The sequence below is a fragment of the Mugil cephalus genome, chromosome 3 (assembly GCF_022458985.1).
Source record: "Mugil cephalus isolate CIBA_MC_2020 chromosome 3, CIBA_Mcephalus_1.1, whole genome shotgun sequence".
NCBI lineage: Eukaryota > Metazoa > Chordata > Actinopteri > Mugiliformes > Mugilidae > Mugil > Mugil cephalus.
This window is the reverse complement of record NC_061772.1, coordinates 23,712,496-23,739,606: the sequence shown is the minus strand read 5'-3', so window position 1 is coordinate 23,739,606 and position 27,111 is coordinate 23,712,496. Positions and strand designations below refer to the sequence as shown.

The 27,111-nt window shown below is 40.7% G+C and overlaps 1 protein-coding gene across 4 annotated transcripts in view; it reads left to right on the top strand.

Annotated features, from left to right (window-relative positions):
- nhsb (Nance-Horan syndrome b (congenital cataracts and dental anomalies)) overlaps window positions 1-27,111 on the top strand; it is a 50,006-nt gene that overhangs the window by 963 nt on the left and 21,932 nt on the right. The gene's annotated exons all lie outside the window — the stretch shown is intronic.

Below are 27,111 nucleotides of genomic sequence, written 5' to 3'. Positions count from 1 at the left end.
TACATGTGTGTGCCTTCATGCTTCGAAGGGCGCCCACCTCAAAATTATTTTTACCCAGCTGCACGCACGCACGCCCGCCGTAGACGCGGCCGCGCTCTCATCTCATCTCATCTCGATTGAAATGTGTCACACGAGCGGTTTGCACATTTGCTCATCGGGATGCATTTTCACAGCGCAGGATGTGTTGACTGCTCGTTTATTTGCTCCAGAGTCAGATGCGTGTGTTTGCGCGTGTGTGTCCGTCGACGAGGAGGGGAGTCAGTGTGTGTGTGTGTGTGTGTGTGTGTGTGAGTGAGTGTGTGTGCGCTCACGGGCAGGCAGCGCGAAGCGGAGCGGAGGGGCGTGTGTTGCCGCTGCATTGGCTCAGCATCGCAGTCTCGTTACTGCGGGTAGCGCACACCTGAAGCATGTTTCGGACTGTGTATTTATTTTTATTGCCTTTTATTTGTTTATTCATTTCTGTCGTCTCCATGGGTCCGCGTATTTTCCACAGGGTGCCGATGTATGAAGTTCAGGCTCGATGTGTTAAAATGGATTTGAGGTGTTTGTGCGTGTGTGTGTGTGTGTGTGTGTGAGAGAGAGAGAGAGGGAGAGAGGGATGAGGTTTGCAGGCGACTCCCCGTGCGCCAAACCCACCCTTTCGACATGCAGCGGCACCAACACAGCATCAATAATGAATCCAGATGTCCGTGTTGCAGGGTAAATATGACCTGATCATGATATGAATCAGGCCTGCAATAGTTGCAGTGTACTGGTGCTGTGAATAGATCACATTAAAAAAAAATAATAATAAAAAAAAATAAGCCTGACTGGCAGCAGTGGAAGACTCAGCAATTCATTGTAACACAGCCTCCTGTAGCAACAGCAGCTACATATTATTTATGTTCTCTGCAGTCCCTTCAGTGTAAGTCTTTAGATTTAAGACCATCCGTTCGGGGATCTTCATCCAGTCCCGTGCAATAGGACACATCATTGCTCCAGGTTATAATTATATGGGAACAATCAAAGAGCATTTTGGGGCCTAAAGCTGCTGTAGGCTCACAAACACAAACCGCTCACACATATGTATCAGCGAGGCGGCCATGTCTTTATTACATGAAACAGTCCCACTGTATTCCTCTGTTTACTCTTGTTCGCTTTAGATCTCGATGAATGAGGCTCTTGATGTTGAAAGCGACACATTTTTTTTTTTTTTTTTTTTGCATTTAAAGTGTGCGACAGACATTTGAATTTTCATTCAAGTCCTTTTACTGTACAACAACCTGAAAGTCTTGCCGCCATGCACGCAGACACGCAACAGTGAACCGGGCTCTGGCTGTGAACTAAACCCAGAAACCTGTCTGTCTGCTACACTTGTTGAGCTCAGAAAACCCTGTAATATTGATCAGTTGAGTGGACTGTGCTTCTGTATCCCTGTAGCTCATCAAAACATACTAAGAAGAACATACTAAGAAACATATAGTTTTTATTCCAAACGTGTAGCGCTACCAGAATTTTGCAAATCTTAAATCAAAAAATGCCTTCGTTAAAAAGGGCAAATCAAGACTTTTCTCTTGTGAAATGTCGTCTGGTCTCTTAATATTCTTCAAAATAGATAATTCGAGATGTTAATATCACAGGCGTCACAGATACAAGTCAAAATGGTCTTACAGTGATGGCTTCTACAAATCATGCGACGAAACAAAAAGCTTCAAACCGTGCAGAAAACACAGTCAAGTTATATCACAAAAATATGTATATGTCAGCACCATTCAGACAAAGCTCATCAAAGCAATTCCATGTTTCAGTTTGCATCCCATTTATTCACGCAACATCTGTGGTGGAATTTCACATCCAACAACGTCTGTGATCTTTATCCATTCTTTATGTTTTTATATTTAATTTAGGAGAAAACACATGTTTGAACGAGTGTGTGGGACTTCGGATTAGTTGCAGGGAGATCTTGGGTTCTGTGTAGTAAAAATGGCCATCGGATGCCCCAACAAAGTTCTGCTATTTTTACTCATCTATCAATGGGACTATTATCTCCCTTCCTCCTCTCAAATGACAGTGAAATCCCCGGAGGTCCTCAATATCTCTGTTTACACACAGATAGAGATTTCAGTGTCAAGGACAACAGAGTTTCCCCCTCCATCTGATTATGGTGGGTATCAAGATTCAAGGCAGTCAATATGGTGCTAACTTGGATTGATCCTGAACGTGGCAGTTGGCTGGATTCAGATGGTGTTACGACTGGCCGTGTCTGTCACGTTCATGGTGAAAACCCTGCGCTGTGTGGGAATCAGAACATGTTCGGGCAGCCTGTAATGGTAGTCATCTGTTAGCACTAGTTACTATCAATGAACACATGGTGTTAGTTGGCAAAATAGTTTCGGAAAGGACAACTCTCGGCTTATTTGATGCTCTCTGTTTGCTATTACCCTACATACTGTATATACCCTAAATAATATGTCTTCAAGAGGGGGTCCTGGACTGAGGTACTGAAGGGTGGGGGGATTGCAAAATCTTTGGTTGATTAGACATTTTATATACATTTTATTAAAATTTCTTTAAATACATGTTAATATGAATAGAATATTTCTTAGTAAAGGGATAAATGGAGGCAGAAGTCGTTATCTTTCAGTCAGTGATACAGGAGACGTCTCAACAGCGCACTGTTTCACACAGAGTGCTACACTAACCAAGACCTGTCAATCAAACCCCGCCCCTATCGCTGCTGAGCCAATCACAAGGCTGCATTTACACACTGATGCTGTCAGGTTCCCCTCGACTGGGCCTAAATCAATTGTTTAGGGCAGTTCCGTGTTAAGGCTATTGTTGCAAAAAAATATTATTTGAATAGCTTAATATTAAACACTAAATGATACTAATAAATGTATATTCATAAACAACACTAGGCCGAGTTTAGAACACATATAGTAAGTAGGGGTTCCTTATTAATCCCTCCATCAAGACCACTGACCTAAATAATGACGATATGAATAAAAGTCAAGTTTTTTTCTCAATTTTTTTTTGCACGTAGTTTCTGCCAAAACTCAGGTGGCTTACAACGCTCAATGCCGTTCCTCAACACAGACAGAGGTCTGAAGCGTCTGCTGCTCTGATAAAGCGCCGTTCACGCTACGCCTCCTCTGTAGATGTGAGCGCTAAGCCAGTCATGCAGTGTGGGACCCATATCCCACAACTAAGCCAAATGACATGCATGCATATTTTCACGTCACAGCTGATGATCATTTTCACTGCGGACTGCGAGTCAGGATGTCGGAGGGGAGGAAGTGTTTCTCATCCTTGAGTTATATGTGACCAGGGCTAAGGACTGAGAACATTAGTCTTAGTTTCAATCAAGTAGGCAGTAGGTGGACGCATATTCTTTAAGGCTATACATTTATACATGAAAAGCTACGCCACTCGTAGAATTCTCGTCACAAACTCTGAAAAACCGAGAAGTGTCTCTCCACCTTGTCCAGTGAGTAAGCAGCTAATGGGGGAAACGGAAACGTAACGGAAATACAGACTGATCTGTTGTGCAGCCACTCACACAACACACATCAACAGATATGAGGGTAAAACCAGAGTTTAGAGTGTGAAATATTAACCGCAAGAAGAAGAAGAAGCAGCAAGAATAGTTCTGTATCACAGTAACATTAACAAAAACCCTTTGTATGAATGAACAATATGTAATAGATAGATAGATAGATAGATAGACTTGAGTTGAAGCAAAAAGGTTCTTAACGATGAATCAAATACCTATGTGTAATGGGAGGAGGTTTGCTCATAGCTTGCATGAATTTGCACAGAATCATCATCCAGCTAAGCACCAAGTTGGCCTTATTTCTGATATAACAATCTATAAAAAATAATGTATGGTTCCAAGTCTTTCATGTATAATTAATCTCATTTGCATTAGATGAACCAAAAAAGTTCTTCAGTGACCCTAATGTCACTGTAGCTAAAACTACTGACCAAGAAACTGACCAAGAAACACGTAACTTCTCCTAAATTTGCCAAGAAAAACATTCAGGCACACGCGCAAGTATGCTAACACGATGAATTAAATGAATTAAAAAGCACAGTTTATGCAAAATATTGACTATATCCGGTGCGACCACGCGGCTGGGAGCCAGGAAACTTGGAATAATGTGCGAACGTTCCCAAGTCAACCCGTGGAAGGTGCACACTTGTGAGTGTTGCTACATAAATCGTAGGCTACAGTTAATTACTTACAATAAAATTCTGAAACACTCACAGCGGGGGTGGCAGGTTTTGGGTTGGGGGAGCAGAATCGGTGCTAATCCGCACACTCCGGGAAATGAACACACACACTTACGAACATGTTGGTCTGTAGCAAATTTACAATTCTGCTCTGGAAACACCAGTTTCTTCCTGGTATGCCATTAGAGCAAATTTGACTTTGAATTTGAACTGGAGAGAGTATGGCCTGTGGCAGCGGGGGACTGCTCCGCTAGTCTGCATAGTAACAGGGCAGAGAGGGAGGCCTGCTTTAACCTTTCAGCTGAGTCAGGCTCTCTCTTGTGCCGGTCTTATGTTTTATACTGTTATTTCTTTATTTTGTAGTACAGCTAGTATCAGTGTTTTTTTTTTTTTTTTTTTTTTTTTTTTTAAATGGGTAGAAAGAAAATGAAAGAAAATGAGAGGCAAGAGTACAATGGGATTCTCAGTGGTTTTGGAAGCTATTTTTCCTCTGTCTTTCACAAACACAAAAACTCAGACATATTTACCACCTTCATACTGGCCAACAGGCTTAATCTGTTCAGTGTGTGGTTCTTTGACGGGTGCAGCAGGGATCTACTTTCAACCACACAAGGCAGGTTGGGATGTCTGTCTCACACCTAACCACACACACACACACACAACTCACACCAAGAGCGTCAATACAGATGTTTTCAGAATCCAGTATGAGTGATGAATAATGTGCTCTTGTGTTTCTTAGCAAAGGATTTTTTTTTTTGTCTCTCTGCCCCCACACACACCGTCTTTCCTTTCTGTCCCCAATCTTTGCATATCTGTGTCCATTCTCCTCCTCCTCCTTCTCCTCCGCGTTCTCCTCTCCATCTATACCTCTTCCCTCACTGCCCTACTTTCCCCATCATCAGCAGCATGGAGAGACTTCTGCTTCTTGACAGCATATTTAATGTTTAATGCACTTTGATTTCCACCCAGACACTTACAAGCCAGAGAGAAGAGGAGAGGAGAGGAGAGGAGAGGAGAGGAGAGGAGAGGAGAGGAGAGGAGAGGAGAGGAGAGGATTTGATAACAGGATGAAAGACAAAGGGAGGTCGTGGTAATACAGGGAAAGACCTCTGATAGGAATTGACAGGGAAAAATCAAACGATGTTAAATGCTAAATACAATCAACAAAGAAATAGTTGGAGAAAAAAGTAACTGAACACTGCACCCTATTTGCACATATTCAAACAACACTGCACACTCTAAATTTGGTGCTAAAACTGAACGCTAACATGCTAACAACAAGGTTTAGCATGTGCGCCACTTTAATTTACTGAACTGGCGTGCTCTTCCTTCCTAATTAGCACTAAGGATAAATCAGTTTTGCAGATATTTGACCAAAAACTAAAGTCTTGGATACATTATTCACACATTTATAGTGGATTTATTGCATTCTGACTTTCATCCTCTCATATTTCAACCTTTATTGCTTCCAAATTGTAGCGCCGATGTATATTACTGAGTAAAAAATAATAATAAAAGGAGACTTTCGCACACTAGCCACAAGTAAATCAAAACATACGGTCAGCGTATGTTCACCCGTGCAGCCACAGAAACATGTGGGCATTACATGCGGAGAAGGCACGAGAAAGGGATGGCATATCGTGTTACCACAACGCGCACGCACAACGCCCAAAGAGCACCCAGCTGCAGCTCCGCTTCACACACAAACTCACGCAATGTGTTTTTTTTTTTTATTTATTTAGCTCCTCGCAGTCTCTTATGTCATGGAGAGTAAAATCATCACTGCACATTTTCTGTTCTCATGGCCCAATTACCTCTATGCTAATTTTGGCAGAAGCGATTCCACTGCCTCATATACAGTAGCACACAAACACACACTCGGCCCGACGCGCTTTCAGATCAGCCCCTCCTATATCAGCAGGTGAACGCTTGCAGTCTCACACAAACACACCCTCACATGATCGCGCGTGCACACAGCCAGGCACAACACTCCACTGCCACAACCACTGAACTGCACCAGTCTTCTCCCCCTCTCATCTTATCATTTGAAATTCTGCTTTTAGTGCCCGCACCTCTGTTTCCACTGCAGCCTGCAATAATAAAACATGCAACCAGAACTTGTACGTCCGTACGGCACAACAGTAACCTCGCAGGGTCGTCGGCATGCTGGCCTTCTGCAGGCGATTCCAACTGCAGACTTGTTATTTGGCTCAAGTAATGAATGGGAGAATGTTAGCTGCATGAAGCAAATGCTGATATTTCATAATATGTACTTGTATCATTGATAAATTATGCTTTGAATAATGGATTAAATACATGGAAGTACCTTTAAAATGTATTGATTTTACTTAAAGAGCACTTCAGTGTAGTTACTTGCTCATAGGGAGCGAGACTGTGAGGTTTTTTAAACAGTGTTTTGGACTTTTACAAAATATTGAAACGAGATCGTTGGTGTGCTTTCTGCAGGCAAATCCTGATCTGTTTTTTGGTGAAGTTGTGCAGTTAGGCCAAAAAGTAATCAAATTTAATGTTGACTTCTTATTTGGCTCAAGTAATCAATGGGATAATGTTGGCTGTGTGAAGCATAGATTAAAATACTACAAAATACAATCACTTGCCACTTTATTAGGTACACCTGTGCAATTGCTTGTTAACACAGATAGCTAACCTGCTAAAGCTTAATTTCTACAGATACCGGACTGATAATATATCTGCATACACACACAGACACACACATATATGCATATATGCAAACATCTGCACAAGCCTTTGCTTTAGCACATTATAACCATAAATCCTACTGTGTTTTCTAGTTTATTGAGACTTTTAGAAATGAGTCAGACTACACCGTTCCAGAGACGGGATGACTTTTTCCCATCTTGTTGCCAGACTAAGCTAATTATCTTATGAGTTTATATTTAACATGATACATGAGAGCAGAAATAATTCAAGGCATTATAGGAAATAGTTGCTTACGTCACAGTATTCTTTTAACATTCACTTTATAACATGTATGCAACACATAAATCAGCACCGGATGAACCACAGCGAAACTTAGACAGAACTGACACTAAATTGCGTGATTATGATGAGTAACATGTCCACATGCTGAGATAGTTTTGTTTTTTTGTGTGTGCATGTGCAGATGCTGTGCTTCCCTTGTAGAACTTGATACTGTGGGAATGTGCCTTTGTGTGTGTATCCAGCAGGACTGTCTATGCATAAGTGTGTGTCAGCCTCATGTGCCACGTTAAACCAAACGGTCCTGATCTGCTGTCATCTCTGTCTGGAGACCTCGTCCTCATCACCATTTATTCAAAATCTTTGACAGATGGCCAGGGACCAAAAACAAACAAACAAACAAAAAAAAAAAGTCACAGTCAGCAGTCACTCTCCGTTTGTGTGTGTGTGTGTGTGTTTCTGCACACTGAGCGGACATCTCTGTAATCTAGAGACTCCTACATGCAGTACAGTTTACAATGATGTGATTCCACCAGAATCAGTTTTTTTGTGCAGTATAAGCAAGATTATATATACAATAATTATCTTCAATTACAGACACAGAGTCATTTAATCTGTTTTCTGCTTTCTTTCAGTCTTTTATCACTGTAACCAGAACTTCTTCGGTTTGACAAAACAAGACATTTTAAGACATTGAGCTCTGGGAATTATAAAACCACCCAGCTAATCTTCAAAGTAATTTATAGTTTCACAGATATGTTCTTTGCGTACGTATTTATACCTGACTGAGACACTGAACTAACCAACCAGTTGTTAAAACTGTAAACAAATCCACAAAACTTAATTTATTAATTAAACATGGAAAACATTCTGATTCCAGTTCTTAACGTTGGTTAATTTATTAATTTACTTCGTTCATGCTTTCTTCTACACTTTTATTAAACTATTTTGCTTATGTTTATTACTGCTATATATTTAACATGAAGGATTCCATTTTATAATAAAGATCCTTCTATTTAATCGCGGCCGTTAAATATTGGAGATATTGACGATTACTTGATTAAAATAAAAAAATAAAAGAAAAAAGTTTTTAGTGGGAGCAGCAGGATGCAGCCTCACACAGACACACGCACACACAAAAATGGTTTAGGAACAGCTCAAAAATACAAAACAAAAAAAAAAACATAAAGAGCAGAACAAGGTGCTGACCTGGCCTCCAAATTCACTAGATCCCAAACTGATCAAGTATCTGTGGGATGACCCTTATGACCCAAAGGCCCCCACTATCATCCATGGGTAACATCCTGTTACCTGACACCACAGAAGAGCCATGTCCATTTTCTGATGAGTCAGAACTACAAGGGGAACTTAGACAATATTACATAGGTGGTCATAATGTCAAGCCTGTATAACTATCTGTAGTTTGTTGCGTGTTGCATAATTATTTTTTCCAGTTGTCTTCACAACAAATTTTCTGTATAAAACGTGTCTACATCCCGTCTGAATTATGACCACTTCACTGTATTTTGGTATGGATAATCTTTTTTTAGCAGATCGATAGACACACTTTCTCTTTGGTTGTCTCTTTTTCTGCATCCTCCTTTCCCCTCGCTTCCTCTGCGATTTCCTCTGAGCATCACAAGAAAAGCGCATGCTGAGGCTCTCGCAGACGGGTGCTGTTGTACGTCGTAGGGGTGCTGCTGGCAGAGCCGTCATGTTACAACACACAGAGATGGAAGAGGAGAAGAGTCTGGAGGAAATGATGAGTGTGCACTAAATACAAGAATAGTTTGATGATAAACGGGCAAATCAAGTAACTCCTTGAACACAATCCTGTTTATCTCAGTCTCTTTATGTGAGATTAGTTAAATTCCTGTGTGTTGGAACTCGCACCTACACGTTTTGGACATGTGGGTTTGTCCTCCTTTGGCTCAGCAGGGCTATTAATACCACCCTATAGCCAGTTGTCAGTTGTTGTGGCTGGGTATTAGTGCGATGAAGAAAAGAGAAGGAAAGCTAATTGTATCAATAACGTTGTGACCGTGTGTTTATGGACAACAGAGATTATGATATCAGCTGGGGATTAAGGGAGCAAAGCGTGGACGGTTGAGATGATTTTCAAAGAAAGAGCTTCTGGACAGACTTAAGATCAGCATCAGATACGAAACAGATGGAGTCAGAAAAAGCTTAGGAGAGGTTGTCTGCTGCTTGTTTTAAAGACCCAGCTGCTCTTAAGGAGTTCCTTAGAAACAGATTGTCTTTGTAAGAACCTTAGCGCAAGCGTAAAGATGAGCCAACTTAATTGGACTACTAGCAGCCCCCGCCTTGAAGAAGTCAACATCTCGTGCGGACGGAGAGCGTGCTGCGAGAAAGTTTTCAGCAACGTCACATGAGCGCACTTCATAGATTGAGCTACAAAAAAAAAATTTAAATACACTAATTTACATAACAGCAACATATATGTGCTCGCCAAAGCAACTATTGGTGGAATTCCACAGATGATGCAGTGCATTAAGGCGAGGGGAAATTAATCCAATTTCACAGCGGGCTGGTGAGAGGTGAGGACAGCCGAGCCAGAGCAGCACTAATTAGCCATATATCTGTCACTATCGATTGTATCAGAGAGCCTACCAAAGCCTACCATCTTCTTCTTTATCGCGCACAAACATATCTATACACTATATGCACGCACACAGGCTACAACCGATTCTCCCTCACAAAACAGGCTCTCCAGTTTTTCAGGAACCTCAGATATTAGGAAACTCAATTTGCTCCCGTACCTGGGCCGCAGAAGAAGAAGTATGACTTTTAAGTACAGCGGCGTCTGTGCATGTTGTATGCGCTGCGGTCTGCTCGATGAGTGTGCTAATGCACCTCTGGATGACAGGCCAGAGATGCGTTAGCTAAACGCTGCAGGCAATCACAGCTGTTACAGAGGAGAGGATGGGGAGAGCAAAAAAAAAAATAAATTCTTTACACCGTTTTTTCTTAAAAACAAAGTACAGACAAAGTATTTTAGGTGAAACTTATTCACTCAACTCCCCATGCCAGTCTGGTGATGGGTTAAGACTCTGCAGGACGTAGACGTCGCAACCGACACTGGTGTGAACCATTTATACTTTAAAATTTATATCCATGTTAGATAAGCTTTACTCCACCAAATATAGACATGGGGGTCGTGTCGGACGTTGAGACCGGCCACCCAACTCTCCGCTACCTGTTAGCTCAGGCTAACACCGGTCACTCACAGCGGGAACAGCCTTAATTATGCAGAATTTTAAACCTTAACAAAAAAAAATAAAAATTCACCCCCTGTACAGTTGTCATGAATAGTGAAATAAACTATTGAGATCAAAATATTTTTTTATATTTTTTTTATCACCAAAGTTAGCAGCTGACTTTCAATTTAGGGGAACCCTGAATGGGACAAATCTTACGAGCATCCATTCAACAGATGTTTTCAGTTTGGACCACAGGGAATAACAAACGAACCGACTACTGTTCGAACAGAAAATGGGAGGTGAAGGAAAAAGGAGTTGTAATCCAGTAACATGCAGTAATAATACTCCTGATACAACACAGGAAAAATAATTACAGTATCCAGACAGATTCTGCTCCCGTTCTATGATCTAGTAATTATCACCACACAGTCGAATAATTACAGTAGCAAGAAATTACAATTAACCAATTGTGTGACTTACTGGGGACTCCTCAGCACTGTGTGTGTTTGGTGTGTGTGTGTGTGTGTGTGATTGAGTCTTATCCAGCAGATTACTCCACTGAGGCCAAGTCCCTACAGATGAAATGTGATAGCAGATTAATAGCCTAACATATTAAAGTCACAATCCCTATTATTTGCCCTTGTATCGGTGCTTAATCAGTTAATATTTAACAACTGAGGAGTTTTTCACCAGCCGGCGCTTCACTGAGTCACCTACAGAATGAAGTAATCATTATTGTCAATTCAAATTAAAATGTCAATACTAACTAACCACATGGCAATTTTATACTTATTATTTCATTTTATATTTTCTAAAAACTAAAGAGAGAGACACAGAAATGCTAATCCAGAGCATCTTTTATTGATGTTTGGAGGATGCTGTCCTCTAGTTGGCATGTAATGATATAACCAAAAATAAATGTTTACAAGCACTGTACACACGAAGACACAGCTTCTATTAATTAGTAGTTTTCTATTACCAAAAACGTATATTGCAGTATTTTTTTTTAAATTCTTACGGTATCATGGAATTTTTATTTTATTTTTTCATGTATAATCACATGTTCACAATATTTTCTACTGGTTGAAAGAGGAATTAACGCAGTAGATTGACTAAGAATGGACTATTTTACAGTGATGATGACTAAATATTGTAGAATAATCCCACACTAGTAGTAAAACAGGTTTGCATGGCCCCGTGTTAGCACTGCCTGCTGATGTGGAAATCTCGGGACATTTACAGCTCGGAGATTAAAAAAAATATATATAGAGAATTAAATGTTATCAAGAGGAAATTAAGAAACAGGGAAAATTGTGGTTTAATTTAATTTGACGTATTTAAACATATTTAAACTGCTACGTCTCTAATGTCAATAGCAGCGTGTCTGGCTACCGTAATAATTGTAGTCTACGCGCAACGTTTTTTTCTCATTCATAAAACGCTAAAATCAGGGACATTTTCCGGCACAGCTTCAGACGAGAGACAGGTCTTCCAAAACGGAGACTGCCGCCAGAAATCGGGGACATCTAGTCACCCTAAAAAACCCCAAACGACAGACATGCCGCCTTTTTTGGCACAAGTTCTTCCGTGTCTTCAAGGTCTTTTCTTTCTACCGTTTCTCTTTTCAGACCTTTCCATCTTCACCAACTTTAATCCCTGACATTTCGTGATAACTGAACCTTCCTACGCGTTCGTGTGTTTGTGAACGGACAGAGCACACATTTAATCCATGCATGTTAAAGTGAAGAGGAGCCATATGGTTTGTGGATCAGAAGCAGTGATCCTGAGGATGATAGTGCCCCAGCTGAACCTTTGTGCAGCGCATTTACACCATCTGATGTTTATCGCTGCAGCGTGGTCACAGCCCTGATAGCACTGATCTCACACAATCGCCTCGCTCATTATCACATGCGGTAAACGGCTTACGCTTGTTAATGTAGCTTTGGCAGTTTGACGCCTGTGCCACGCACGCTACTGAGGTTGTGAGGTTGTTGAATTTTAAATGTATTTTTTTGTAGCAGGAAAACAAGAACCGAGTCTGGGTTAGGTAAGGTAACTAAATTAGAAGTTGGCCTCCTTTCATTTCTGCTGTCTGGAGTCAGCTATTTCACAAGGTAAGTTCACAAGAAAAAGTCAGTTTTCATCTCTGCGCAGTACGTAGATGAATAAAAAATGAGTATATACGTTAAAAAGAAAAAAAAAACATCCATATGCGTGCACACACACACACACACCAGACAAACACACAGATGCAAAAAATCCATGACCAACACTTGGATGTCCCACAGAAACTGGCCCTCCTCTCATCCTCAGGATAAAAGGGGAGATAATGCATTATACATTTTCTCCGCTTTTTAACTGCTCATTACAGTACAGTCAGAGCCTTTGCCTAAAAGCAGGTCGTTCCTAATGAGACGAAGCTTGCTACATATAACCCCATCTTTTCCCATTCAAGTCCACTGCGTCTCCCGTCTCACACAGTTGCCAGCGATGTTCAGACCAGACGAACGAGCGGCTCACTGCAGATGTTTCCTACGTTTTGCTTCACCCCCGTAATCTCGAATTAATAAATGAGTAAGCGCGGTGAACGGGGGTGCTCATTATTTATATCACATTACAGGTGAGTCTATGGGCTGTCAGGATCGCTTTCACATCCCACGAAAAGCACGGATGAGGTGAAACCAGGTGAAAGCCATCAGGCCCCACAGATTTATTACAGTAAACCTCTGCCCATCATACATGCTGATAAAGACACGTTGATGAATAAGAGAAGGGGCTTTAAACTTTAGGATTATTAAAATGCAGATTATGTAAAAAGTGCTACCATTCAGTATCAGGATTATATTAAGTTCCCTCTGCAACTCAGTTCAGGACAGAGCACAGCTACAATGTAGACCAAAGTTTTCCACTAATACAATAAGAATTTGTCATATTAATGAATTTGTGCGTTTGGTTTTCACATGACTTACTTAGGCATGTAGCACCCACCTAGACCCCCACCATCCCCAGCAGGATGCGACCTGACACAGACACACACAAGACAACTCAAAGAAAATATTAACGACAGCATGAGGTGTTGACCTGGCCTCCACATTCACTAGATCCCAAACTAGATCAAGTATCTGCGGGATGATCCATAGAGGCCCCTCCCCCCAACACATAGGATCCAAAGGCCCCCCCCACTAACAACATCCTGTTTCCAGACACCACAGGGCACCACCCTCAGCTGATGAGTCACAACTGTTTTGGAGACCTACAATATTTGGAAGGTGGTCGTAATGTTATGCCTGATTGGTGTAGTGAATGCAGAATTAATATATTATATTATTATTATATAAAGAAATAAATAAATATATTTATTAAACATATATTTTGGTTTTGTTTAGGCACTTATAGGTTATACATAAGTAAGTTTAAGAAACATTTACAGTTGTGATTAAATGAATATAAATGTGTTGCAAGGTTTTGGTTGTTTTCAAATCCATCTCCTGGCATTTCCAAAGGATTTCACACACGAAATAGGAAATTAAAATTCAAAAAAATTTAGTCTTGGCAGAAATTACGTTGCACCATAAACCAAAAAACTTTGGTTGATTAGACATTTTTTATATGTATTTTTTAATTTTCCCCCCACAAATTTAAATTTCTTTAAATACTACACATGATTCAATGTCTCTATACTACATTTAGCTATGTTTAAAGTTAAAACTTGAATCTGTCAATTATTTTTTTTATCCGTCAATTATGTATACACACACACACACACACACACACACACACCACTTAGGTATGTTCATGTCAGGTATGTTTACGGCCACCCTACAGTTGCACATGCTTGAAGAAAAAAAAAAATTCAACAGCTTAATATTGAATGCAAAATGATAATAGTGATGTAAATGTATAAACGAACGCTAAGCCCAGTTTAATATAGGACATATACAGTAGGTAGGACAGCCCTATTTAATCTTGTCATCGGTTTCGGGGTCCTTGGCCTAAAATACGCTGAAGACCTTTGCCATAAACTGTTTAGCTGCACATCTAACTCGTAGGTAGCACGTCTCCGTCCTCGTTGTGCGCACTCATCCAAACTACTTCACATTTGCCCGGTTCGTTGCTGGGGATTCAAGTTTGATGTGACTAAGATGAACAGTTGTCATATTTTGGCTGAAAGTGTTTTTCGGTTATGCTTTCACAACAGTGGCTCTTCGTCCCTAGAATCAAGGGGGTGTTGACGGCTCTTTCACAAGTTTTTAATTACTGCATTCCCTCAAATAAAGCTGCAAACGATCCTCTCCGAACAGCTGGAGCGGGTACTGAAATACAGAACATCATCCGCTCTCTGACCGCAGCTCATTCTATTGTTTCACTGGTTTGGATGAGTTGTCGATGGGCCGCGCCCGGCTAATTCTGATCATGTTTTTAGCAGGTATTGCACAAGCAGACCTAATTCCTAAGAGGCTGATATGGAGTATACAAGCATCTCTTCTTAAAGCCACAGTGATATGTAGCCAAGGCCCTGGTTTTAAAGCCCTTAAAAAGATTTAGGCAGTAAATACCTTGCTTAACTCCGCAGTAAACAGATAGATTGGATACTACTGAGTCTGATCTTGTTAGGTTGCGTCCTTTTGCAGCGGAAGCGGGAATGAGCTTAGAACTTGGTAATATAGCTGGAGAAAAGCCTTCAGCAGACGTCTATACATTTCTTCTTTTTTTATACTTTTGAGTCAGAGCATTTCAATGTTTAGTATTTTTGGTGTTTTCCCTAAAACTACTGATTCCCATCCTTCTTATTATTTCATTTATTTATTTGAGATTTTGCAACACATGAAGTTGAATTTTGTGAGTGTAAAAAGGACTGTGTTTAATATTGTTTAATTATTTCATAACACACCCAATTTTAAGTATTAAGAATGTGTGAAACAGTTGCTTCACTGAATCAAAAGACACAGAAATATCCATAATCTTGTTTGACTGTTATGCAAAGCAGTGCCTCTGTCATCGGACTGACACAGAAGCTAATTGTTTAGCTTTTCATGCTGTAAAGTAGTTTTTAAATTGTGACAAAGCTTGTCTTGCGTTAAGCAGTGTGGGTAGGGAAGCTGTAATTGCTGTTGTGACAATTAACAACAAAACCATTAGGATATGAGTAATTACACTTGGTCTTGTTTTCATTTCCCCTACTGGTCACTGTTATATATATATATATTATATATTTATATATATATATATTAGCAACAAAGCCATATACTTCCAAAAAAGACAGGAAACTTCCTCTGGAAAAGTCAGTAATTACTTTTTTTTTTTTGCTCTGAATTCTTATTCCATGGTGGTTTCATGGAGGTTCCAACTTTTCCACAATAAAGTATAATTAGTTTTATTTCCACAAAGTCATGGTAATGTAAAGTACACAGAACTACGCCACATAACGTCAAATGGACTATTTGGGAACTTGAAATGTCAGTTTCTTACATAACCCAGGGTCACATAGACTTGTGTCCCAGTGAATACGGTTTAATTTGCCTTGTAGTCAAGAAAAAGACATCCAACATCAAATATACTGATGCAACTGAACACTCAAAACTACCCTGCACTTTTTTTAGGAATGCAGGTTTCTTTTATCATCAACATAAAAACAATGTTTTGTTTTTGTTTTTTTTTACCTTTTGTGCTACTCACTTTCCCACCACTGACTCACCCATCATACAGATGGTTCCACTGCGTGACAGTGTGTGTCTGCATGAGTGTGTGTCTGCATAAATTTGTAAGTCTGCATACTTATGTGGTTTAAAGTCATGATCTAGGGCTAATCAGTTTTCCATTGTGTTGTGGAACGTAGAGGAAGAGGTTCACTTTCCAGTCCAGATTACAGCCTGGTCTTCATTAAAGAAAAGTAGACAGACAGAAATAAACATCTTTATGGACTGAGATGTTTCATCAGATGTTAAGTACTGGGCCAGGTTTGTCCTGGAGTGGATCAAGATGTTTAGAAATGCGGTACTACTGTGTTTCACAGGGAATACACAGGATGAGCAAATTAATCAGTACATAAATACTATAAATATACAAGTTTTCTTAGTCTCTAGTCATTTATACAACTCCTGACTTATAGTTTGTACTTAATGTGCAAATAAATACCAAGAAAACATTTATTTATGACCTTGGAAACTGGCTTTAAAGGATCTCAAATGACTATCCTGTAGCTTTTCCACAAGTTTATGTTCCTGAGCAGATGGAATTTACCCAATTGTCAAGTAATCGTGATTTCCTTTATGCTGAGATTGAATTAAGTACTTCTAATGAGTGGCGACTTACATGTTCAGACCAAAACTTGTGTGATATAACTGGACTATTACCAAGTAGAAATGGACTGCACTACACTTATACTTAAGCCACAGTTGAAAATTGGTGTTTTAAATAGCATCGACCCTTTCAGGTGATGTGTTTTTGAGTTGAGAATCCCTTTCATGGGTTTGCCAAAGGGTCGTCTGAACCAGGCAGTTTCATTATACAAATATAGATAATTACAGCTGACATGGATAAGACAGAATCCCAAAAATGAAAATTTTCTTATCAGGAAAATTGAGTAACGTGATCAAGAACTCAATCAAAAACTCTTCTATTGAGATCACTTTACCAGTAAAACACTGACACACGAACAAACATATTAAACTCCAATGAAATATACTTGAGGGGATTCAATTTAAGTGCTATTCTCTTAGCGGGGTTTGAAATCTGCGTCTTTATCTCTTTCTCCCTCAAAGTTGTCAGACTCATTCATTGCTGCGGGGAGATACATATCGTCCATCTTCTTCTATCTTGTCCCAATCTCAAACCGCTCACATCGTTTTCATCTGAACTCAGAGATGTTCCCATTTCCATGACACAGTAAAACCTTTCAGAACTTTCTTCACTGAGAATGTACTTGGATGAGGCAAGGATTGCATGCTCATGATACATCCAAAGGGGGTTCATGTTTTTCATGTTTGTACTTTGTATTCAGTGAAGCCAGACTCTTCTAGTTCTTAGTAACCACCTGGTTTTGGGAAAAAAAACTAACAAACAAAAGACACTGCATGCAATTCAATAGTCCTACAACCATTCATAGCCAAATTCAACTCAACTGTGCTCAGATGATGTGGATACATATACACCGATCAGCCGCAACAATAAACCCACCTCCCCTAATATTGTATAGGTCTCCTTTGTGTCACCAAAACAGTTGTGACTCATTGGAGAATGGACATGGGGCTTCTGAGGGTGTCCTGTGTTGTCTGGAAACACAATGTTGGTAGTGGGGGGCCTTTGGGGCCTATGGGTTGAGGGGAGATTGTGGATCATCCCAAAGATACTTGACCAGTTTGGGATCTAGTGAATTTGGAGGCCAGGACAACACCTTGTGCTGTTTCTCACGTTTTTTTTTTTTTTTTTTAGTTGTTCCTAAACCGCTTTTGTGTGCGTCTGTGTCAGGCTGCATCCTGATATGGGGTGGGGGAACACTGAATTGTCCCATTTCTCCTGTCAGTGATCATAATGTTATGGCTGATTGGCGTATGCCATTGTTCCTCTTATGTCCATCAATGCATAAACCTACCAAAACTATTTGATTGTTCCCGGTAGACCAGAATATAATCAGTTCCCAACAATTTGACAGTGAGAAGTTGATCAGGCTGATCAAACACTATGTTATTATTCCTTGTACCATCTCATCTCCTATTGTTGATCCTTTGCAACTGCTTGAAAAATTATTAATATCTAAGAAGAAGAAGGGCCCGTGTGTACAGTTGTTGACCAGTTTCAGATTAACCATTTAATTGCCTCAGCTACACCTGGATTTGATGAACGGATTCATCACGTGACCTAAAGAATCTCCCCACCCATGTACAATATACATCTACCATCACACAAACAAACCACATTCACTTGATAAAACATGAGCTCGGATCAGTCAATATATAACCATCATCTTCTGCATTTCTGCTTTGGGTATGTCCACGGTTTGGATTCTTTCAGTCAAGGTTGTGAGAGGTTTCCCTAGCAGACACCCATATTTGGTCATCTGAGGATGTAGAGCAGAGACAACGGGATAACTACAGTTGGCCTGAATCCAAGCTGCAGCTGTGGTACAAAATGTACAAAGAATGAGAAGGGAAGTGGAAGGAATAAAGGCAGAAAGAAACAAGAGGTAAAAGGACGGGGAGAGGAAGGAGACGGCAGATGGTGATAGAAGCGAAGAAAACTGTAACCGTTGTACAGTGGAGTGTATATGCGAGAGACTGAGTGTGCCATGTGTGTGTGTGTGTGTTAACGGGCAGTGTGTAAGAGAAGAGCAATAAGGCCGGGGTTCTTCGAGGAGACTCACTCTCACTGTCACATCGATCAGACTACAGCATCGCACACACTCGCACAGCTGGCACCCCTGCTCTGTGCTCTTATTGTGGAAAATATGGCATGGAAGTGGAGCGAGGAGGCTCACAGATAACAAAGCCCGCTCACCTTTGCTTAAAGGGACAGCTTGACGTTACGGTAAATACAAATTTAGATGAGGAGGCCGATCTTATTCTGTGTCGGCAACTAAGTAGCTTGGCTTAGCATAAAAACAAAAAAATAAATGAAAAAATAAATACGAAAGCCTGGGGGGAAAAGAGCTAACCCGGCTGAGGCAGAGGGCTGCTGATTTATGAACTGCACTGTTGTTTTCAGGTGCCTGCAGAGATTCAAAGAACTTCAACCTCTGTCTATCTCTAGCTGTTCGACAAAACACCCAAAACATGGAACTTTGCAATAACACGTCGACAACGTGTGTGGGAATTTTGCTTTGTGTCATTGCTCCCAGGGGAGATATAGTGTGGCTAATAACACCCAAAATAAGTCAAGATAAAGCCTCAGTCAGTGTGCTTTAGATCTGAGCACCCACTTCTCTAAGTTTAGAGTATACACTCACTTGCCACTTTATTAGGTACACCTCTTTTATTGCTTGTTAACACAAACAGCTATCACACGGCTGCAATTCAGTGCATTTAGGCATGTAGAGATGATCAAGACACCTTGGATCCATCCTGCCTTGTATCAATGATTCAGCCTGGTGGTGGTGGCATAACGGTGTGGGGGATATTTTCTTGGCACACTTTGTGCCCCTTAGCACAAAGATGAGCATGGTTTAAATGCCACAGCCTACCTGAGTATTGTTGCTGACCATGTCCATCCCTTTATGACCAGTGTGTGACCACCATGTCACAAAGCTCACATCATCTCAAAGTGGTTTCTTGAACATGACAATAAGTTCACTGTACTCAAATGGCCTCCACAGTCACCAGATCTCAGTCCAACAGATCATCATCATAGATGTGCAGCCGAAAAATCTGCAGCAACTGTGTGATGCTATTATGTCAATATGGACCGAAATCTCTGTACACCACGAGGGGGTCCAACCTTTTACTAGCAAGGTGTACCTAATAAAGTGGCGTAGTGTATAAGCTATATGTTTAGAGTGTATGAGCTAACGGTCTGTAGCCCCTATATTGAGAAGATAGATAGGAGAGCGGTGTCCTCATTCTTACCTACCACTTATTTATAAAGAAAATGAGTCAAAATCTATTTGGCTAACCCCATTTCCCCATTTCTCCATTCCAGCTAAAACAGCACTGAATTTAAAGATCCACACAGGTACACGAGCTTATGCAAAACCCCACAGAGGTGCAACTGTTATTTATAATGCAATGACAATATGGGTAGAGAATATATTATACTTGTTGTCTTTGTTCTGCATCGGCTCCAGGGAGGAGATTTAAAAAGGGGGCAGGGTAGATGTAAAAAACGGAGGCTGGAATCTTTAGTTGAAAGAAAACATCTTGCCTTTCAAACATACTCCAATAAATATATAAATATTCACAGTTTTAGCGTTAGGCAGTGGCGCGCACACACACACACACACACAGAGAGCTACAGGGTGTGCCCAGCATCAGTGAGAGTACTCTCTGTGCCTGCTCTCTTACTCCTGGCGCCCTTATTGGTTCTTGCCCAATGTGGCCGTCCAATCGCGCGAGACCGAGCGATTCTGTGCATAGACTTGCAAATAATCTGCGGTTTTACAACAACGCTCCACGACCACCATCACAATTATCTCCGCTCTCTCAGCTGATTCTGTAATCCTCAAAAAAAGTGATGAATGTGATGAATTATGTGAAGTCAAGATACTTGTATCTCTGTGCCTTTTCCAGCCATGCCACATATATGTATATATATATATATACACCTTTCCTTAAATACAGTACATGCTTGATAACATGTACGCATTATTCTATTGATGTGGCTTTGCAAACTGCCTCTGTAAAAACAGTTGTTGTCTCCCTGAATCTGTTGTTTAGGAGAGTAGAGGCTTATAAAGCTGTAGTGAATTATTAAGCAGGGTGAATTATGGGGCTGGAGTGAGTGAATGAGAAAGAGAGAGACATAAAGGGAGGGAGAGAGGGAGAGGTCTGGACAAAAATAGGTCAACCTAGCAGTGGCAACCCAGGGAAGTAGAAATGATTCTCTCTCTGAGGAGGAGCTTTGTGTGTGTGTGTGTGTGTGTGTGTGTGTGTGTGTGTGTGTGTGTGTGTGTGTGTGTGTGTGTTTGTGTGTGTCGGGAAGGCTGCGTATTTGTCAGCAGCTCGTGGTGTACATGATGTACTAATTCATATTCCACAACAAAGCATTTAAAGAGGAAAGGTCCCCCCCATGAGCCACAGACGGAGCTAAATGTCAATACTTTTACTATAAGTGGAAGGTAACTCAAAGTTTTATTTTACTTTTTATAATCCCTTCTCCAAATTCTGTTACCCTGCTGGCAATACTGGCAAACATTTAATTATGTGTATGATATAGTTAGTGTTAAGATTTTATATTACAGCCAAAAACCACGTACAGTCATGTTTTCCCAAGCTCACAGCTTATCACGTGGTTTAACTTGGTCAAATTAGCCAATAATACAAAATATATACATGCGCTGTATTACAGAATATTCTCGGATTCATCTTGTTACCAAAAACAGTTTGTGCCTAAAGATCTAGTTAGCAATATGCTGCATACATTTTGAGTATTAAACATGTTGTAAGTCATAATAAACCAGCCAAGATTTACTTGATAAGACTTTTTGATTTTAACTCAACTAGGTTGCAGCATTACAATTCTGCATTTTCCCCAAACATGGCTCGAGAATGAGCGTACACATAGGGAAGTGGACCTTTGCGGCGGGAACGCATCCTCCCAGAAGCAGTGGCATCTTGTGAGGGGAAGCAAAGCTCACCACTGAGGACTCCACTCCAGTGATATTTACTGGAAGTGTTGGTAGATAAAGACACATCTAGTGTCTTTAGCTTGTAGTTTTCTGTACCACTGAGTGAGGAAGGAGTTGCACCAAATGTCATTGTGCAGCTGTGCACTGACAATGAAGGCACCGGATTTAATTGAACGACCAGTTCTGATTTTTTTTAAACTATTATAATATGAATAGCATGTTAATTTGTGGTTTAAATTGGTGTGCATGTGAGTGTGAGTTGTTATTTATCTGCTCGTGTTAGCCCTGTGATGGACTGGGGATCCATCCAGCGCGTACACCGCCTATCTCGGCTGGGATGCAGTCCCAACCCATGCAACCTTCTACAGGAGAAGCGATTATATAGATTATAGATAGATGGATGGTTTAAATTTAGTTTTGTGCAAAGAGTCAAAATGTTCTGCAGTGGGTGAGTTTACACAGGGGCCTATCTGAACTAATGACCCCAATATATCTAAAATCCCGGCTTCACAATGTTGTATAATATCAATATCCAGATTAAAAACAAATCTCCACCATAAAATATATCGTATTACTTTTCTAAATACACAGATTATTTATACTATATATATATATTTATATTGCCGCTGTTCACGTCAAAATCCAGCTTGTGCTAAACTGCTGCACAGACAGTTGCGGTTCAGCAAGAGTTCAGAGAAGTGTTTGTTTTTTTGTTTGATTTCACTCCCTAATCAATTTTTTATCATCAGCTGAAATATTGGCTGCAGAAGAAGGATCGCAAACTTATGAAGCACGCATCCTGTGGGGAACGGATCCACCAGTTGTTACCAAACAGGCGAGAGTGTCAACACCGAGTGCCACCCCGCCTTGTGTGATAGGGTGTGTGTGTGTGTGTGTACTTGGATAATTTGTGTACATGCGTTTGTATGAGCACACCTTTGTGTGTTTGCAGCTTATGTGTGTGTGTGTACTTATGTGATGAAAACGCACGTTTCCTTATCTGTCCTGTGTGTACGTGTGCAGGGGTGAAGAGGTTTGTGTGTGTGTTTAAAAGTGAGACAGAGAGAGAGAGAGAGCGAGGGAGAGGGGAGAAGCATGACCTACATTTGGCAAAGCTCATCGTATGAGCATGAAACTGCCTAACATCACCCCAGAGCTCCTCAGCACAGAGCCACACGATTGGCTGCTTTCAGCTCCAGCCTGACAACAGCACTGGCATCACCCAGGGGGAGGGGGAGGGGAGAGAAAGGGTAAGAAAAAGAGGAGGACATGGGGAGGAGGCACATACATTAAATACAAGCGAATAAAAGATGCAAATAGATGTTTAAAGGAAAAGGAAAAAGAGTGTACGAGAGTGAGAAAAAAGGTGTCAATTAGATTGTCTGTGTACATATATATATACACTGCTGTCTGGTAACAAAAAAAACTAGCACTCACTTAATTATCCCCTATTAGGGTAAAGACTATTTTTGTCCGACTGTCCACAAGTTCGGTCCACACAAGTATTGCAACAAAATGTTGCACAGTTTGGTGGTCATTAACTTTGGCAATGTTTCGAAAACATTTGGTAGCATTAAATTTGGTGCACTTGCTAATCTAAGGTGATGAATTCAATAAACATGGTACCAGATCTATCCATATCAGCTCGTTAATATGGTGACTGTTAGCATGTTGTTGAAGGAAGTGTTTAATTAAAAGTAATGACGGGCCTCTACCTGTGTGCAGCCACTAACGTGTCTGTAGATTCTTAGTCTTCTTCATGTTATAAACAATCTATGCTGGGATGAACTCTCAAAGAACGGCCGCACAAATAAGCAGATGACCTCACCTTTATGTAGTTTCAACTCATTTTGTGCCAGGCTGCTGTGAAAACCCCCACTGTGCAGCACCTTTGGCGCATAGGTCTTCAACACGGTACTGCAGGGAGGTGGGTCGCAAAATCTTTTATTAGACGTTGTTTATATATATTTTAAAATATTTTTTAATTCGATTAATTTATCTTGCACATGTTTGAAATAAAAAAAATAATATTTGAACCTGTGTATTATTTGAACCACTTAATATTGAATGCAAAATTATAATCATTATGTAAACCTATAAACAGCGCTAGGGCGAGTTTAATATAGAACACATATAGTAGGTAGGGGGTCTCTGTTTAATCTTGTCATTAGTTTGGGGGTCCTTGGCCTAAAAAACTTTGAAGACCTCTGCTGTGGCAGGTAAACACTGATAGCAAATAGCTGGTGGACACAGTGGAGCAAACCAGATCTTTCCCTTTTGGGTAGCAGCAATGTGGAAACAAGAAACCCTGGCATTTTAATAAATATGAGACAGTTATTGCAATTGCAGGTAAAAAAAAAAAAAAAAGCAGCTGAGTTTCCTGAATGTTTTACCGCAGGAACGCACTGTCTGCAGCTTTGGTTCATGGACTCAAATTCACCGTGTTTATGCTGATAAATCAGGTGATCAGAGATGGAAGGGCTGTGTCAATGACTGCCTTTGTTTTATTTTATTAAATAGAGAGTGCAGGCAGCTAAACAAAAAAAACAACAACAAAAAAAAAACTGAATGAGGTTTATTTGTGAAACAAACCAAAATTGTCACAGTCTAAGCGTAGGCTCAGCCCGTCCATACACTAGCAATAATTTCACATCCTGCTTGTTTTACTCTGAGACATTCGAGTTGGGAAGTATACAAGAGGGTTACCTCGGCAACCAGAGCCTAGAATGTCCTCTAGTTAGTCACCTACAAAGCGATGGCCGACGACTGAATTGTTTTATCCGTAGACTGAGCTTTAGGTTCTGTTAGGCTAAGGGTTGAGATGCAATGCCCTTCTAAGTGAGAAGTGTCAGCTCCTACGGTACCGTGCTGCAAATAACTGATTTGTAGTGGCAGCTCACACGACCAACGACACCCAACTTTGCAGCTACGCACGCACGCACGCACACGCACACGCACACGCACACACACACACACACACACACACAACCCTCTTTTCTACCTCTGGGTCCCACTCTGTCTTCTTTCTCTTTTCTCTCACTTTCTCTGAGATCCCCTGGCACAGGGCATTATGGGAATCACTCTTGCACAGCTCTCGCTCTTCACAGCTTTAATCTTTAAGTTGTTTCCATAGAAACAACTAGGTTGGCTCAGTTGATAACTGTTGGGAGGGCTTCTAACGCTATAGAAGAATATCCTCAACCAGCAGAAACCTCCCCCACACGCCAAAAACAGAGGAATGTCTTAGTCACCGTAGACTCATTGATCCACTGATTATAAATAAAAGAGACGGTTCTGATGATTAATGGTGATGTCAGTCACGAGGGACCACAATAGCAAGTTGACTTATTTTATTTTTTGATATTCCTGGAGTGAGTATCACCCATATATATATATATATAATATATATATATATATATATATATATATATATATATATATATATATATATATATTTGTGTAATTATAATACTTTTTTCTTTTTTAATTTGTTGTCTAGTTTAGGTTTTTTCAAGATGATATAGGTTCAGCGGAGACCCCCTCCTGTCCTCAGGTACAACACGCTGGTGAGTCCTCGGTTGACTCAGAAGCCCCCGCCCCATGAACCCGTCCACCCCTCTATACGTATCACCACCCGCCTCCCTCAGACTCTCCGATGTGACGTCCGCACACACAGACGCGCTGCCACAAAGCTCAGAAAAACGTGATGCATAAATGAAAATAATTTGAACGGCGAGGTAAACAAATAAGGTCCACTCAAAAACAACCGATAAACTCACACACACCCATTCACACCATGACCAGCGGTAGGAGTCTTCCTCAACACATGCACAGCAGGAGATCCCCCCCCTACACACACACACACACACACCCTCCCTGCATATGTGCCGGTTTCCATGGAGACACGCAGTTAAAAATAACATGGGCGATGGCTTGTCTTGTGCCATTCCACCAACATGGCTGAAGCATTCACAAACACACACGCACGCGCACGCACGCAGTGGCGGAATAATATCGTCTGAAGTTTGATAAAGAAACACAAAAGAGCCACATAAATAATTAAACCCGCGCGCTGCCACGATCCTCAGTGGCACCGATAGACGCGTTTATTCCCACCAACCAGCTGCTGATCTGCCGTTAGATAATTTTAACTAGCTTTAACTTCCTTGTCTTGACCTACAGGATGTGATTTAAAAATAACCTGCACTGTTTGTTTGTTTTTTGTTTTTCTGTTGATTTTTTTGGGTTATCGTGGTACAGAGTCGCCTAGTTATTCATTCAGCAGACACACGGCAGCATTAGCATTCATTCAAGCCTTGTGACCTGGACAATGTCCAGTATTCACTCAATACTGAGGGAAGTCTGGCTTCTTAGCTGCTAAAGGCTCCACTGTGTTCAGGAACAAGTCTCCAAGTGTGCCTATTTGCCAGTTGGTACTGGGCAGGTAGTTTCGAGCGGATACTGTATATAATGGCTTTTTTTTGTGTGTGTGTGAAAGCAGTGTGTTGTGTCTGGGTATGAGGTTTAGGAATCAGTGAACCAGAACAGTTAAATTATCCGGTGATAAATGTGTGCACCTGATTGATACTAGCAAACCAAAGACATGTTAACTAGGCTAAAATGATTATTTCGTGCAGCTTTAAAGTTTCTGCAAATGATGCCGTCCGCGGGCTTGACTGAAGCTCCAGTTGGTCACAGTTGCACATCTAATAGTGCTTTTGATGCGACGAGCGATTGCATTTGAGACTCCGACTCGTCCGTATCTTTGCAGACAAAGACGCTCCTCAGACAGAAAGCTACAGGAATCGCGATCGCCCCAAAAACAGAACAAAATCGAAACATTTTCCTCAACTTTTATTATTTTCTCGATATTTCCTTTCTTGATTACTGCCTCTTTAGGAAGAACGCTGCAATATTGATGAGGATTGGGGAACTACAGAAGCCTCAGAAAGGTTGAGCGGGGAGACGGGGCTCCACAACAACATGAGAAATCATAAAACATTGATCTCCTGCTGCTGCTTCTCGCAGCAAGCGTGTCCACACAAACATACTGTGGGATTTTGATCACTCTGTTAGTGCTCTTTTTTTGTGACTCACACTTAAGCTCAGTACTATTTAAATTCCACACTTTCTTTTTTTTTTCAAATAGTTTTGTATATGTTCTATGTCCTGTCCCCTATAATAAAAAAAAATAGTTAAATCATAAACCTTTAAAATGTATGATTTAAAACAAAGCTATAACATGCTATATTACTACATTTAAAGCACAGTAGACAAATCAACTCTATTTATAATAACGGTACATGGCACTGGGCTTTTACACATTAAGAAAAGGCTGTGTTATCAACAGAATATTGGCTCTATTGTTGGGGTCTTTTTAGTTAAACTTCTACTTTAGGATATGTAAGTGTAAAAATAAGTTTTCTTTAATTATCCATTATA